General features: G+C 44.1%; 1 pseudogene across 1 annotated transcript; it reads left to right on the top strand.

Moving 5' to 3' along the window:
- The first annotated feature begins 12741 nt into the window (after positions 1–12741).
- On the top strand, positions 12742–13692 carry LOC308439714 (small ribosomal subunit protein uS2-like; annotated as a pseudogene). The gene has a single exon. The product of its transcript is annotated as a small ribosomal subunit protein uS2-like (transcript).
- Positions 13693–16102: the final 2410 nt, after the last annotated feature.

Raw genomic sequence — 16102 nt, 5'->3', positions numbered from 1 at the left:
AAAATATATTGTGAGAGAAATGTAACTTTAATTTGCCTGATGTAATTGTCATCTCCTAGACTTTCTGCCTTAATCGGTTAACTTAGGCCTAGTCTTGGAAGCTTCCAGCCACAATCTAATCTAAGCATAGGATGTTTTCAGTCTCTGAGACATAAACTGCTGAATCAACTCATCCTTTCCAGTTCTCTCTGAGCTCTGGCTGGCTAGGTCAAATCAGCTGATTCAACGTGGCTTCTCTTCCTCTCCCTCTCCTGAATTGCCTTGCTTGGCTTTGCATTAACTCCAGCAATCTGTTCTAGTCTTCTGGCTCATTCTGTGTTCACCAGTCGCTAGTTCTCTCTCCAATCTGTCTGTACAATTGTCTTGGTAAAATCTGCCTTCGGCCTCTCTGCACTGCCCCTTAAGTATCTTCCCTGTCCTCTCTCCTTTCATGAGGGCTGGACTTATCCTATCTTGTCAAATCTTTCTCTGATTCATTGCTTTCTCTGTCACTCAATTAGACATCACTTTCAAACATCCTTCTACAAACTAACTTTACCTTTATTATTTGGGATTAAAGATGTATATTAAGGGTGTGTCCATATCCAGCCAGAGGGATTAAAATGTGTGCTAATCTGAGCCACACCACAACTAGAAACAGCTTTTTTTTCCCAGTAAATAACACAATGTTGGTGTTCATGGTGTGACCAAGAAAAAGAAAAAGGGTTTTCTTTTTTCTGCAACAGAAAAAGGTTTGTGTTTATGTATGATTGTGTATTAAAGGGATATCTCTTGCCAGGTATGGGGGGACACACCTTTAATCCCAGCACTCAGGAGACAGAACCAGGTGGATCTCTGTGCATACTAGGCCAGCCAAGGCAACATAGTGAGATCTTAAATAAACAAAAAATGTCTCCTGTTTTGGTGATCATAGCTTTGGCTCCTGTCTCCTGTTTTGATGACCATAGCTTTGGCTCCTGTGTATTCAGAAATAAATAGTACATCTACCACAGATGTGACTCTGTGGTAGAGGGTTTGCCTGGCATGCCAGGCCCTGGGTTTAATCTGTAACAAGCTCTAAGAAGACTGGATACTTTGTGTGTTTACTTCTCACATTTAAATAACAGCTGCCTTTATTGGATTTATTGGAGAGCATGGTAGCTCATGATACCTGCACCTTAGAGGCAGAGGCGGGCAGGTGTCTTAGTTCCAGAACATCAAGAGCTAAACAGAGAAATCCTGTCTAGAAAAACCAAAAAGGAAAACATTACTGCTTGAATCTATAAACAGCATAACTTAATAAAAATAAGTTATAAATAATAAGCTACAAATACAAAATAAAAAAAGTAAAAAGATTTTTCATCATACTATGGTGTTTTGAAGCACACAGAGAAATTGATTCCACTCCCCCACTCCACAAGAGTCAGCTTCACAGGACTTTTTAGGAAATGCTATTTTTAGCCCAAGTTTGGGATATCAGTCCATAGGACATGGGAAGAGCTTTCATGTGAGCCAGAATTGTACTCAGTGGTAAGCCCAAGCCTAGATCAATCTCAACACCTGAAAAAAACAAAGTTACCACAATCTCAGGGTGGATGACATCACCTGCTGACCTGATTGAGAGAGAACTCCTGAACGTGTTTTCTAACTTGACACTCACACTGTGCCCCTTGCACAGTGGCACACATACCCTCCCCCTACACACACACACACACACACACACACACACACACACACACACACACCTTAAAATGTAAGATAAAATGGACCTTGTACTTTTTCAATAAATGATGACTTTCATTTCTCTGTCAAAAAGTTTAGTGTTGGTCAAATCTGTCTTCCCCACAAGAAACAAAAGCAATTACTCCTTTAGTATGTGGCATGTAGACGAGAAGAGAGAATCCTTTCAACGTTATCCAGAGTCACCTTTCACAAATGGGCAGGTCATTGCCAAGACCCCAAGTCTAATATTAACTTTACCAGCTGTGCTGCGGCTTGGGCTCGGGGACTCCGCTTGGTTCACTTGCTATTTCAACCCAGTCTATCTGCTTGAAGTGCATGTTGTGCACAGGACATGGTAACTAGGCAGCTCAGATATATATGGAGACTAAGCAAGTCTCTCCTTGAATCTCAGAAAAGCCTGGAAACGGTGTGGGGGATGGAGGAGTCACAGCTGAGTTTGCCAGAAAGGGGCTTAACTTTTAACCTTGTGGAAGCTTACCAGAAAGCAGACAGCTGATAGGCTGTCAGCGATCAAGAGATGCAGATGGCATTTCAAGGAGGCTCTGTTTTTAAGCCCATCATCTCCTGGAGGTCCTGTAGCCTGAAGGACCATATATAGACATACAGAGCATCCCAACTGGGTGCCACTTAAAAATACTGTAGGAACCAGCAGCTGTTGCTTTCACCAATGGCTGAGTAAAACCCCACTTGTTCTGAGAGCAGCTCCCCGTTGTGTGGTGTGCCCTGGGTTTGGGCTGTTTCCTCCTGCTCACTCTCTACCTCAGAATCACAGAAAGCAACCCCCACCCCAGGGCGAATGAAAGGAATTGGTTATGACAATGTAAGAGTTTGCATAAATATAGAGAAGGAAAGTGCCACCTTCCAGAGACAAAGCCTAGGTTATATAATGAGTTCCAGGGCAAAGAAAAGAGGGGGTAGGAATTGGGAAGGGGAAGGGAGGAGAGGGGGAACTGGGAAGGGAAAGGAAGGGAGAGGAGGAGAGGCCAAATGAAAAGGAAGGCATCTCTGCCTGTGAGACTGCTGGAATCCAAGGACCCCAGACACTTCCTCAGGACCATTTGTTCTCCCTCAGCAATGGCCGTTGCTACACCTGCTTCTTGGCATCTCTGCATATTTTTGTGTTTGTTTGTTTGTTGTTGGTCATAGTCATAACCATAGCAACCGGAAAGAGCTATAATCCTTAGACCTGGAGATGACATTCATTCCACCTTGTACAACACAATTACCCTGCCCTGACCCGTAAGAATCTGATCCCATAGAGCCAAACCATTTCTTCTACCTCAGCAGAAATACCTTCGATCCTCCCAGCTCTTACCATGTTGAGGACTCTAGGGTCTCAAAGGGCCAGGAATCCCTCTGATGTGCTTTATAAAAGCAAGGATATGTTTGGTAGAGAGTGGTACGGTGTGGAGGTACGGGGCACCTCAGCGGACCCCACAACCCAGGTACCAGGGTGTGTAGTATAGAATAGAGTTTATTTGGAGGCATGGGGAGGGGAGTTGAGAAGGGAGTAGAGGCAGAGAAAGAGAAGAGGGGGGGGAAAGGGATGGGGAGAGAGAGAAAGGGAGGGAAAGAATGGGGGGGATTCAGAGCAGAAAAAGCTGAGAAGCCAGATAGTACTACTTGGCTGTTGCTAGGTAACTGTTGGGCACAGCCTAGAAGGAAAGCTAAGGTGCTAACGCCCTTCCTGTCAGCCTCCCTCCAAATCAAAGTTATCCATTTTGAAATCTGATGTATTTTCAATTTTCTATCATTTAGATGCTATATTCTCTATTTTCCCATCCATCATTTACTTTCGAAAGAAAACCTTAGCTAGACCCAGTGGCAGACACCCATGATCCCAGCATTCCAGAGGCCAAAGCAGAACAGTTACAAGTTTAAGGCCTAGATCACACAGCAAAACCTAATCTGAAAAAACAATAAAGGCCCCGTTCCTTGCCTACTGCTGCCCTTCAGAGATCTGCCTGGCCCCTCGACAGGGCAGACAGTAAACTGTGGGACACAGTGACATATTGCAGCTTCCCCAGCGAGATGATATTTTTTTGGTTTTGCTCTTGTATTTTTAATTTTTATTTTTTGTTTTCTTTTGCAATGGAGGTTCCAAGGCATAGGGAGGCTATGGAGGGACAGGGAGATAAGTGGGGTTGGAGTACATGATATGAAATTTACAACGAATTGATGAAACATTATTTTGTTTTCTAACACTTCTAGCTTCCGAATGTAAAGAGGTCATCACAACATGACTCCTCAGAACAGGACCTTATACATAGGACTGTAGGTACCCAGCTGGGACAAGGGATTGCTTTAATGTGACTAGGAAGGAGGAGAGAAAAAAATTTTTTTTCAAATTTTCTCTTGCTTTTTTTTTTATGTTCTTTTTAAATATTTTTATTTAATTTACGCATCTGTGTATGTGCCTGAATACACGTACACAATATGCTTACAGAGGTCAGAAGAGTAAGTGGGGTTCCATGGAAATAGAGTTACAGTTGTTTGTGAGCTAGCTGACATGTTCGAGGATGTGAATCCGGGTCTTCTGAAAGCGCAGCAGACACGTGCTCTTAGCAGCTGAGCCATCTCTGCAGTCCCATCTTTCTATTTGTGTCTGTGTTGGGGGCGGTGCCAGTGCACTCAGAGACCAGCTGGCAAGCAAGCTCCTGAGATCGTCCTGTCTCCATCTCTTCAGCGCTGATGTTCGAGGAGACCGACCACAGCCAGCTTTTCACGTGCCGAATAGCTAAACCCGGGCAGGTCCCCATGTTTGTGCGACAAGTGCTTTGCCCACTGAGCCATCTCCCCAGCACAAAGAAGCAATCTTAAAAAATTAGTAGATCTCCAGGTGTGGAAAATTCAATGGCAAATAAAGGCAGAAGGAAGAACTGAGAATGTATAAAGCCCCAAAGAATAAAATACTTCCCGACCCAGGCATGGCAATGCACACCTGTAATCCAGACAGGCAGAACTGAGTTCAAAGCCAGCTGGGGCTACATAGAGCACATTCCAAGAAAACAAAGACACAAACCGTGTGTAGACAAAGAAAATACTGCCCACTACAGCCATGTACATATTAATGTGAACTCTCACTCAACAAATATTTCTTTTCCATGCGTTTATGTGCAGTGTGTGGATACATATGTGTCATACAGTCAGCCTGTACATGTGTACACATGCATGTAGTGTCTGGAAAGGGCATGTGTTGTTATATCAAAGATACCATCTACACTCTATTTTATTTTGACCATCTACACTCTATTCTATTTTGAGACAAAGTCTACCACTGGCCTGGAACTATCAAGTTAGGCCAGGACAGCTGGCCAAAAAAACCAAGGATTTACATCCACTTCCCCAGTGCTGGGATTAAAAGTATACTCAGGTCATCCATCTGTCTATCTGTCTGTCTGTCTACCTACCCTTTCCTCCTTTTTTTTTTAATTCCTTGATGTGGGTTCTACCTATGAAGCTCAGATCTTCACGTATTTTTATTCTTAACTGTGTATGTGCATAAGTGAAGCTCATGGAAGACAGAAGAGGGTGTTGGAACCCCTAGAGGCTGATATGGGTGCTGGAAACTAAAGCTAGGTGTCTGCAAATGCAGCAAGCAGCCTTACCACTGAGCCGTTTCTTCAGCTCCATGTCCTCATTTTTGCCTCTCTCCAGCCCTCAAAAAACATTTCTTAGCCAAGCGTGGGTGGTGCATGCCTTTAATGCCAACACTTGCTATGTAACTACAAGTAGATCTCGGTGAATTCAAGGTCGGCCTGGTTTACATACCAAATTCCAGGCTTCGACGGCCTGCATAGTATGAGACTATCTCAAAAAGAAAGGATGTATGCACATGTGTGCATATGTACATATAATGCAATATTATTATATATTGCACGTTACATATAATATGTGATATTATAATATAATATATATACATACATTACCCCTAACTCCTCTCAGACTCACCCCTCACATCCTCACTTTACCCACTTTGTGTCTTTTTTTAAATTTATATGGGTGTTTTGCTTACATGTACGTCTGTGCACCAAAGGCACGGCTGGAGCCTTGGGGGGGCCAGAAAAGGCGTCAGATTCCACAGAAGTAGATTTGCAGACAGTCCTGATCCACCTGTGGTTGCTGGGAGTCAGACTCATGTCCTCTGAAAAGGCAACCAGTGCCCTAAACCAGTGAATCATCTCTCCAGCCCCAATCTTAAAAACAAAGACAGCTCTTGGCCTCTCCTGCCCTTGTGCTCTTGCAGCCTTGCTCTACCATTTCCCTTCCCCCCTCTCTCCCACGTGCTCATGGCCGGCCTCTACTCCTCTACTTCTCTCTCTCTGCCTCTACCACCCTCTTAACTCTCCCATGACCTGAATAAACTCTATTCCGTACTAAAAAAAAAAAAAACAAAGACAAAACAAAAATCCAATTTGAGCTGCAACATACTCATGGTAATGCAGGTTATTCGGTAGAGCTTGGTTGACCTATCAGAAGCCACACCCTTAAAGAAAACTAACCCTGCCTCCCCCAGAAGCCATTACTGTCAATAATATCTCTGGGGGAGCGTGGCCATAAAATCATTTCTCTTCCATGGTGGAATGTTGTCTGGCTTGAGTTTTGCAGACATCCTAACTTGCTTTGCATCTATGAGCACAGTGTCATGCTGGAAATACACTGTATTGTTCCATCCTCTCCAATACATACAATCTTTCTACCCCCTCTTCTGCAATGCTCCTGAACTCCACGGGTAGTGAGGAGAGAGATGGCACGTTTGAGGCTGAGCACATTGACACTTATTCTCGGTACTTTGCCTAGTTATGGGATTCCGCATTAGCCATTACCTACTACACAAAAGAAACTTCTCTGATGGAGTAAGTCTGAGAGCTGATGGATAGGTAGTTACCAGTTTAGAGTGCAGTTTGATACTGTGTCTGTTTAGCAGAATAATGGTATAAGGTTCACCACTGGGGCTTGTGAGGTCCTCAACAATGGATTCTTATCCGGATTTACAGAACCAGGCATGTGTTTCCTCCTGTTGAGGGAGTCTTAGAATCCAATCAGAAAGTGGTTGGTTACCCTAGTTCATGCCACTATTGCATAAAGGCACACCTGGCACACCAGTCACTATTGTATCCCACCTGGCTCCAGCTGGGTAAGACAGCTGATGACTTTTCTCCCCAGGAAACATGCAAAGCACTTTCTAGAACTATAAAAGAAAAGCTAGCCTACAGAGAGGAAACTTTCTGGTCAATACCAGTTTGATTTCTGCATGTCCTGGGACCAAAGTGGATGCTGTCCTTAGCAACAGGGTCTTACCATCTAATTCTGATAGGCAACACCCTGTGTTGTTTTGGGGGGTATCTTTAGATCACCCCTTAACCAACAACTCAAGGAGAGATATCACACAGCTGGCACTGAACTGTTCATCTGGCAACCTGTGGTTTTTTGGAGGAGGATTATTGCTTGTGTAGGGTAACTCCATTGAAACTCTTTTCTGTGAAAATATAGTGGCTGGAGATATGGCTCAGAATTTAGGACTGCTCATTGCTCTTACAGAGAGAGGATGCAAGATTCATCTTCAGCTCTTCTGTGGAAGCTCCAGACAGTCTCTAATTCCTGCTCCGTGGGATCTGTGCTGTCTAGTTTTGTGTCAGCTTGACACAGCTACAGTCATGTGAGAGGAGGGAGCGCCAACTGAGAAAAATACCTCCATTAGATCTGGCTGTAGACAAGCCTGTAGGGAATTGTCTTAATTAGTGATTGATGGGAGGGGCCCAACCCATTGTGGGTGATCCCACCCCTGGGCTTGCTGGTCCTCTGTTCCATAAAAAAACAGGCTGAGCAAGCCAGGGGAACAGGCCAGTAAGCAGCCCCATTCCATAGCCCCTGCATCAGCTCCTGCCTCTATGCTCCTGTCCTGTCTGTTCCTATCCTGACTTCCTTCAATGATGAACAAAGATGGGGAAGTGCAAGCCCTTCCTTCCCCAAGTTGCTTTTGGTCATGGTGTTTCAAACATGTAGGCTAAATAAATAAATAAATTTTAAATAAATACTTTATAATTATTTACTTACATATATATGTGTATATGTCTGGATATGTGCATGTGCTTGAGGTTAGAGGTATTCCCAGCCTCCCAATAATAGTCCTCTTGAAAAGGGGGGGAAAAAAGCTAGCCGCCTTCCGAAATATATTTTCAAAATGAAGAAAAGGGGGAAGAAAAATAACATATGGGGTGTATAACACAGCGGAATAGCTTTTTCACAAGGCCTTTTAATCCCTCTTCTCCCTCTCTCTGCATTAACCCTCTCTGCATCTATACCTATGCTTCAATGCTTTTCTCTTTTAACACTGAGTTCTTGTCCACCCAGGAAACCACATAAGATTAGCACAGAGTATAATCTCCCCTTCTACGTGACTGTAATTCTCAGCTAGAGAAGCAGTGTAGTCATTGCTGCATAACAAGCTAAGGGAAGACTCATAGTCAAACCCCTCCCTGCTCCCAAACCAAGGTCACCGTGTTAGGTAGGGTTACTACTGCTCTCTAACCAAAAGCAAGCTGGGGAGGAAAAGGTTTACTTGGCTTACACTTCCCCATCACAATTCAGCATCTAAGGAAGTCAGGAGAACTCAAGCAGGTCTGAAATCTGGAGGCAGGAGCTGACGCAGAGGCCATGGAATGGGGCTGCTTACTGGCTTCTTCCTCTGGCTTGCTCAGTCTACTTTTTTATAGCACCCTGAACCTCCAGCCCAGGGATGGCCCCACCCACAATGGGCTGGGCCCTTCCCCATCAATCAATTGTTAAGAAAATGCCCTGCAGCTGCCCTTATGTCCAGCTCTTATGGAGGTGTTTTCATTCATTCTTTCTTTCTTTTGTTTGTTTCTTTTTAAAGATTTATTTACTTTATTAAATTTATATGTACACTGTAGCTGTCTTGAGACACACCAGAAGAGGGCATCAGATCGCATTACAGATGGTTATGAGCCACCATGTGGTTGCTGGGACTTGAACTCAGGACCCCAGGAAGAGCAGTCAGTGCTCTAACCACTGAGCCATCTCTCCAGCCCCTGGAGGTATTTTCTTAATTGAGGTTCCCTCCTTTCATTGTCAAGTTGATGTAAAACTATCCTGCATAATCACTATAGTATCACAAGACTCTTTTGGCTTCCCTTCTCATATAAAGTCTAATAAATACTGTAAAAAGAGACAAACCCCTTCAGTGGCCTTTGTGCTTTGTGACAGGGACAGAGAAAGGATTCCACCCTGTGAGTGCTTTTCCCACAGCATCTGCTGATCTGGATCCCTGGTCTGAAGATCTGTTCACATCCGAATCATACCCAGTGAGTCAGCTCTGCTGTATCCCACTGGCGGAAGTTCAAGAGAACTCAGGGGTCCTGTGGTAGAGCATCCAGAGTGATGAATAGTGAGAGTTGCTAGGAACTTTACACACTCCACCTCAATAGTCCATTGAGAGCGTTTGGCTCCCTTGACATAACTGTTTTAGTACAGGCCAGAAATCCTTGTCATCTGTGCTTCTGACTGAGGCAAAAAAAAAACCAGACAACCAAGCCAGGCAAACAATTGTGAGAATAGAAAGTAAATATTTCATCCTCACAGTGTAGAAAAGTGAATTAAATAGAATGAGGACACATGCATTCACCCCGGTACTTAGGAACTGGAGCTTCACAAAGGTCAGGAGTTCAAGGTTATCTACAGTTTCAGGCCAGCCTAGATTAACTACATGGCATACTGTCTCTGACAAGAAAAGAAACAAGCACATAGATTTATTTTTAAAAAACGATTAAAATCACCTTTCAATGTAATTTATCATCATACTTCTGTACTGTTGTCTGAAGTTGCCTGCCTATGGAGCCAAGGCTGGCCTGAATCATCCTACATCGCACAGGTTTGGCCTCAAGCTCATGCTCCTGCTTCAGTCTCCTGAGTGCTGGCATGGCAAGTCAATGCCATCATACCCAGACTGCAGCAGTTTTTAAAAAGACCGACAAAAAGCTGTGGCTCTTCACTGTTCAGTCGGCCAGGCTTGGAACGTGACTCGGGCTATAAAATTGGCATTACTTATTGTCCAGGCAGATTCGAGGAGCCTCAGGTTGGTCTGTTGCTTACTGTGGGGCAAGTGGACTATGTCATCAGACAGAAGAACTAGTAAGGTTGTGTGAGCTTGGACCCTGGAGTCTCAGAGACTTGAGATCCGCAGGAGTTGAACTCTCTGTCTGTTGATTTCTATACCTGCTCTGGAACATGTGACCACCATACTCCACTGAGAGGACCCTTACAATCAGTCACATTGGGAAAGCACCTGGAGTCCGTCCCCATGAAAATAGAGCATCATGGGCTGGAGAGATGGCTCAGTGGTTAGAGCACTGACTGCTCTTCCAGAGGTCCTGAGTTCAGATCCCAGCAACCACATGGTGGCTCACAACCATCTGTAATGGATCCAATGTCCTCTTCTGGTGTGTCTGAAGACAGCTACAGTGTACTTACATGAAATGAATAAATACATCTTTTCCCCCATTTTATTGGATATTCTCTGTATAAATAAATCTTAATAAATAAATAAATACTACTAAACTTATAAAAGTTTCCTCCATTAAAAAGGAAATAGAGCATCACCAACATCTCAGACTCAGCCACTAGGAAACACCTACCCTTAAATCCCACCCTACCCATCAACAGTTAGACAGCCCCTGTCCACATGGAATAAAGCACACACGTTTCAGAGGGTGGCTGTCTTACTGAGCTGTAACACTTGGGGAAGAGTTCTCTCACTGCTGGACCTTGGACCTGCCTGGCAGGCCAGGCTCACGCCACAGCCACCAGTCTTGCTGTATTTTTGCCACCGATGGATAAAACCAAGTGCTGAAAAGATCGTGACGATAAATTAGTGCCACACACAGGGGATTCCAATATTTTCTCGTTACTCAGATTATCTTGTTTTCTGGTCAGTTGCTTGGGGTGACTCAAGCTGACTCAGATGAAGTTATAGGGACCTCTATTTAACAGAATATGATAGAGGATAAAGAAGTAAATGGGGGGAAAGCCTATTGGAGTTATTACTGAGACCACAGATACTAATTTGTTTTCTCTCCATTGAAACATGAAACCAACAAGTTTTCTAACTTGGTTTCTAGCGCATGCAAGTAATAGCAGCAGCATGAGTGCCACATGCTAGCAAGAACACACCATATGAAGAAGCCACAGGTAAGGGCCTGAGACGCCGAGGTAGAGCTGCACCTGGTGGGGTATGCATGCCCGGAACTCCGGCTACTTGGGACCCCTAAGGCAGGATCGTATGTTCCAGGACAGCTTAGAGAGACACTGTGTACAGATTAAAAAAAATAATAAAAGAGCAGACAGCATATAGTTCAGTGGTGGAGTACTTGGCTAACATGCATGATGCCTTGAGTTCAATCCGCAGTTCCAATTAATAAACAAAACACCAAGGAAAAGTAAGAGGTTGTGACCACAATCTGAATGGCCCCTGTAGGCTCGCGTTTTGAGCACTTAGTCCCCAGTTTACGGCACTGGGATGAAGGGTGTGAGTCTTTACTACACGGGACTGGCTGCTGGAAGTGACCACTGGAACAGAGCTCCGGTTTCTTTCTGGTTCTCAGCTAGTTTGCTCTGCTTTCTGCCCTGTTCTCCTGCTACTTTGAACTCCGGTACCTGCCCCACATGATATGACACTCCGTGCTATACACCATTGCTCCCATGAGTCATTTCTTCCAGCGTCTTGTCACAGTAGTGACTAAAGAAGCTGAGATTCCATAGTATGAAGACAGCATACTGATTTGGAACATCCCACACGCTTACTCGGGAATTGGCTTTACCTTCCTTCCTCATTGGCCATCTTAGTTTTCCTAACTACAAAACAGATAATAACGGCTTTCTTAACACAGTGGTAAATCAAACAAAAGCAAAAAACAGTGCTTGGACATAGGAAAATTTTAATACAGGTTGATATCTCTTTATTAACTTAACTGCTACTAATACAAACTATATCAACCTAGGAAAGTTGCTTAATCACTTTGGAAGCCATTACTCTTAACTTATAGTATGTGACTGGGACAGAAAAGCTCAGTAAGAGTATATAAAACTATTTCAAGCTGTTATGTACTCAGTATATTTTGGGCAATTTTTAAATTAATACTTTTAAAGATTATTTACCTTATCTGATGCGTATAGTGTCAGATCCTTTGGAACTAGAGATGTAGATAGTTATGAGGCACTGTGTGGCTGACGCCAAGCAAACCTGGGTTCCCCGGAAGAATAGCCAGTGTTCTTCAACACTGAGCTCCAGCCCCCTCAATAATTCATTGTATTCTTAAAAGAACATATCACGGATGAAATAGAAAAAAGCTGAAGTTACCATGGTTACCAAAAGTTCTCTTAAGTTATCAAAAACATGCTCTGTGCTTAAACTAACTTATTCTTTCCTAAACAAACATTCACTAAGAAACCTCAGTGCGTTCTCTGCTAATCTAGGCTTTGCTGGCCTTATACCTGTAAGGACTTCTCATTACACGAAATACTTTCAATACAACCCTTTAAGTTCTATGATCTAGTTGAGAAGGAAAGAAAGCAATGTGAGCAGAGGACGTGCAGGCATCATAGTTGATTTCTATAGTCACTCCAAGTTCAAAGAGGAGAACGAAGGCAGATCTGGCCAAAATACGTTGAATATACGCATGAAATTGTCAAGGAATAAATAATTAAGGAACCTCACACACGAACAAATGCATGGACATGTGCACACGTGAACATGCGTGCTTGCATATATACATGCACCCACACACAAGCATACACACACACACTAATAATAATAATAGTAATTTCTTTTCATGGGCCACTGAGATGGGTCAGCAGGAAAGATGTTTGTCATCAAACCTGATGAGTTCAGTCACTACAGCCCACATCAAAAGGAGAGAATCGATCCTTTCCACGCTACCCGGGGACGGGTCCATACGGCGTTGTTCTTGGTTTCCATTGTAACTTAAAAGGGAAACTTACACAATGTCCGGAGCCCTTGATGTCCTGCAGATGAAGGAGGAGATGTCCTCAAATTCCTTACTGCAGGAACCCACTTAGGTGGCACCAACCTTGACTTTCAGATGGAGCAGTACATCTACAAAAGGAAAAGTGATGGTATCTACATCATAAATCTGAAGAGGACCTGGGAGAAACTGTTGCTTGCAGCTCGCGCTATTGTTGCCATTGAGAACCCCGCCGATGTCAGTGTCATCTCTTCCAGGAACACTGGCCAGCGAGCTGTGCTGAAGTTTGCTGCTGCCACAGGAGCCACTCCAATTGCTGGCCGCTTCACACCTGGGACCTTCACTAACCAGATCCAAGCAGCCTTCAGGGAGCCAAGGCTTCTAGTGGTGACTGATCCCAGGGCTGACCACCAGCCCCTCACAGAGGCCTCTTTTGTCAACCTGCCCACCATTGCTCTGTGTAACACAGACTCTCCCCTGCGCTATGTGGACATTGCCATCCCATGCAACAACAAGGGAGCTCACTCAGTGGGTCTGATGTGGTGCATGTTGGCCCGGGAGGTACTCCGCATGCGAGGTACTATTTCCCGTGAGCACCCATGGGAGGTTATGCCTGATCTTTACTTCTACAGAGACCCAGAGGAGATTGAGAAGGAGGAACAGGCTGCTGCTGAGAAGGCTGTGACCAAGGAGGAATTCCAGGGTGAATGGACCGCACCAGCTCCTGAGTTCACTGCTGCTCAGCCTGAGGTGGCTGATTGGTCTGAGGGTGTGCAGGTGCCCTCTGTGCCCATCCAGCAGTTCCCCACAGAAGACTGGAGTGCACAGCCAGCCACTGAGGACTGGTCAGCAGCTCCTACTGCGCAGGCCACTGAGTGGGTTGGAGCCACCACTGAGTGGTCCTGAGCTGCTCAGCAGACACCTGAAGAAAGGAAAAAAAGGTGGAAGGAAAATAAAGTTTCTAACAGAAAAAAAAAAAAAAAAGGAGAGAATCAACTACCACAGTTGTCCTCTGACTCTACATACGTGCCATGGCATTCACATGAACATGTACTGTGTACATACAAACAATAAAAAAAATGATGTTTAGAAAGCATTTGCTGCTTCCTATGGGTCAGACAGCATTCTGAATGGGTGTGGAGTCTGTTTTCTGCTGCTTCAACAGAATGCTTCAGACTGGGGATTGTATAGACAACAGAAGCTAATTTATCTTACAGCACAGGAGTCTGAGAAATTCAGGTCATAATGCAGCAGAAGGGCAAGTGAGGACAGTCAAGACAGAAAAGAAATGTGGCTAGACCTGTCCTTGTATCAGGGACTCACTCCTACCCTGCTTACTCCATGCACAAGGGCAGAGTCTTCTTACGCAATCACCGCTTAAAGGTTCCCTCCTCTTAATATTGTTGGAGGGGAACGAACTGTCAACATTCGATTTAGAGGGGACTTCCAGATCATGTCAGCAGGCTAGGGAAATGATGATAAACACAGGTAGGAAGTGAGGAAGATATGGGAAAGACAGGCAATTTAGGAAAATAAGGCGAGGCAGGTCGTGGTGGCAGATGCCTTTAACTCGAGCTCTCAGAGGCAGGCCGATCTCCATGAGTTCAAGGCCAGCCTGGTCTCAGAGTGAGTGCTGAGGCACAGAGGAACCTAGTTGAAGAAGAGGAGGAGGGGGAGGAGTAGAAGAAAATAAGATGGAGGCTTTGTGTGATTTAAAAGATTTGACCGATACTTAGAGTTAGGTCTTTGGGTTTGAAGAAATGGGAATAAAGGGCTGGGCATGTGGACATGACAGTGCCCACCTTAAATCCTAGTTCTCTGGAGGCAGAGCTGGTAGTGAGACACCACCGCACAAAAAGAAGAAGAAGAAGAAGAAGTAGGAGTGGTGTGTGTGTACATACATGAATTCAGTCAGGGATACATAGCTGGTGGGGCTCACCATGTCAGCAGGAATCTAAGGGCAAGAGCTATTATTCAGATAGAAATTAAGGGATTCCCTCCAGTTAGAAACCACAAATTACAACAGGCATCACAGGCATCTTTTAGCAGAGAACCTTGGCCTCCACCCCAAGTAGCGTTTCTGTGAATAGATCTAACTGTTGCTGGGCTCCAGTTTCCACTGACTTCAAAGCCGATGCCTGGGCAGGAGGATCCTGTTCACTTCCTCTTCAGAAAGTGAGCCATACTGAATCCTACCAACACCACACACTGTGATAGATTCTCCCCAAATGCAAAGGGGCATTGGATGATAAACAGGCATAAAACAAAGTGCAGCCGAAGCAAAATTTTAAACATGGAATGAGAAAACATCGAAATGTTGAACAGGTGAAACTGACAAGATCGTTTCTCCCATCTACAAAAAGAGGTGAATAACCAAACACTGCACAAGGTAGGAGTGTGTTAGGCATAGTTAGATGCTAAGATGCTCAGAAGATGGCTATAAACTTGTTAAAGTTATATTGGTCGGACTTTATTGAAAAAGAATTATCCTGCATTCTTCTGGTTTTTCTCCCTGAATACGTATTTCTTCTACTTTCTTGCATAATAGAAAATATAGGTATTCCTTAGTATTTAGCATAGTGGTGCTAAATCAACAGTTTATTATCTCTTACATATTTCTTTTATACCTAACAAATTTGGTGGATTACTTTATTGCTTAAGGTAATGGATTTTTTTTCTTCCATTTTTTAAAATGAAACATATAATTTGACAATTTCTTACAAGCATAGAATGTGTTCTGGTCCCCTTTATTCTCTACCATTTCCCAAGCCCCTCCCACCCACATCAGCATGCATTCCTCCTCTGTCTTCCATGCCTTGTTCTAGTTAACCAAGGCTACACAGTGAGATCCTGTCATAAAGCAACCAGAAGAAACAAACCGATGAAATCAGTGTCTCCAGCTCTGCCTCATTACTTAGCAGTTGTGTACTATCCTGTTTATACACTTTGGCTATGTTTTAAAAATTGTATTGAGGTCTTCAACGTACAGATTTCTGAGTGTTTTATGTGCCAAAGAAGTAAGTGCTATTCATGAGTATTGCCCTTTTCTCCTAATTTGTAGATTTTTAAAATTCTATGATTGGGCTAGGGAATGGCTAACTCAGTGCATCCTGATCACTTGTTTTCAAACCCCCTCTTCCATGTGCATCCGTAACCCCCGTCTTCCTCCCAGTTTTGTGCCTTGTTTTGGTTTTTATTTCATTCTGTGACCCACTTTACTCACCAGAGCAGTGCAGCTGGGCACAGAGCGATCCAGGGCACACAAGATACTAGTGGCTATGCCACTGAAGACAATGGGAGGGGACTTTAACTAGGGCAAGCATGGGGACTCTGTAGCCAAAGCTGGCCTGTAATTCCTTAAGTAGCACAGGCTAGCCTTG

Source organism: Micromys minutus (assembly GCF_963924665.1).
Source record: "Micromys minutus genome assembly, chromosome: 1".
In the NCBI taxonomy this organism is placed as follows: domain Eukaryota; kingdom Metazoa; phylum Chordata; class Mammalia; order Rodentia; family Muridae; genus Micromys; species Micromys minutus.
Note: the sequence above shows the minus strand (reverse complement) of the source record. Positions and strands in the feature narration are given on the sequence as shown.